The following is a 1208-nucleotide window of genomic DNA, read 5'->3' as shown; positions in this document are numbered from 1 at the left end:
CATTGTAAGAAATCTCACCATACCATGTTGCATCCCCAGCTAACAAGCAAGCCAGAGCAAAAGATGCCAGCTAGTAAACCAAATACCAAACCATCCAAAAATGCAACCGCCTTGTTGCATACACAATCGGTCGAAGCTTCCTCCAGTCAGTCTAGACATCCAATTTTCGATATAACTGAAGGTAATTGCGCGGAATCACCTATTGCCGCTGCTGGAAGTTCTACCCATATCCAGGCTAATTTTTCAACAAACCATGAACGAACCCTCCTCCGAACCGCTCAAATTCCAATTGAACATTTGGGCGAGATCTATACCCTAAGAGCCCTCATCGATCAAGGCTCACAAAAATCCTTTATATCCGAAAAAGCTCAACACAGGTTGAAACTTCCTACATTTCGAGAAAACTTTTCAGTAACCGGTATGGGCGGAAAGATAGTCGAGAATTCAAATCGAGTTTGCCACCTCACTCTCATAGCTCGAAGACGTAGCATTCGCATCGCAACTCGAGCAATCGTTCTTCAAAAACTTGCCAGTTTCTTACCAACATTCCAAATACAAGAGTTTAATTTATCCGAAGTCAATAATCTAGACCTCGCGGATCCAACCTTTCACACCCCCGGCCAAATTGACTTAGTATTATGTAGTGACCTGATTCCACAAATCCTCCTCCCAGGAGTGAAGCACCAAATTTTTGGAAGCCTCCTCGCACAAAATACCATATTTGGTTGGTACTTAAGTGGGCCACAGAAATCCGTCGAGTGTTCTAGTTTTCATACCCATGTAGTTGAAGCTGCAAGCGAAAATCTTAATTCTCAGCTTAAACGATTCTGGGAGATTGAAGAAATCTCCGAACCTCATCCACTGTCAGATGCTGATGCATTTTGCGAGAAATTTTATAAAGACACCACCATCGGCAGAGTGATGGAAGATATGTAGTACGATTGCCATTCAAATCTGAATTTCCGTCTAATCTCACCCTCGGTTCATCTCGTTCGCAAGCGATGAAGCAAGCGATTCGAATGGAGCACATGCTCACTAAGACCCCGGATCTCAAAGAAGAATACAATCGAGTCTTAGAAGAGTATCTATCCCTAGACCATATGAAGCCCATTACTCCCTATGAAGTCATGGAAAATGGCAAGTACCTATCGTATTATCTGCCTCACCACTCAGTCGTTAAACCAGACAGTAAATCCACCAAAGTTCGC

The sequence above is a fragment of the Rhagoletis pomonella genome, unplaced genomic scaffold (genome assembly GCF_013731165.1).
Source record: "Rhagoletis pomonella isolate Grant_MI unplaced genomic scaffold, Rhpom_1.0 Rhpom_scaffold_03248, whole genome shotgun sequence".
NCBI lineage: Eukaryota > Metazoa > Arthropoda > Insecta > Diptera > Tephritidae > Rhagoletis > Rhagoletis pomonella.
The sequence above is the reverse complement of the archived record's forward strand: the minus strand, read 5'-3'. Positions refer to the sequence as shown.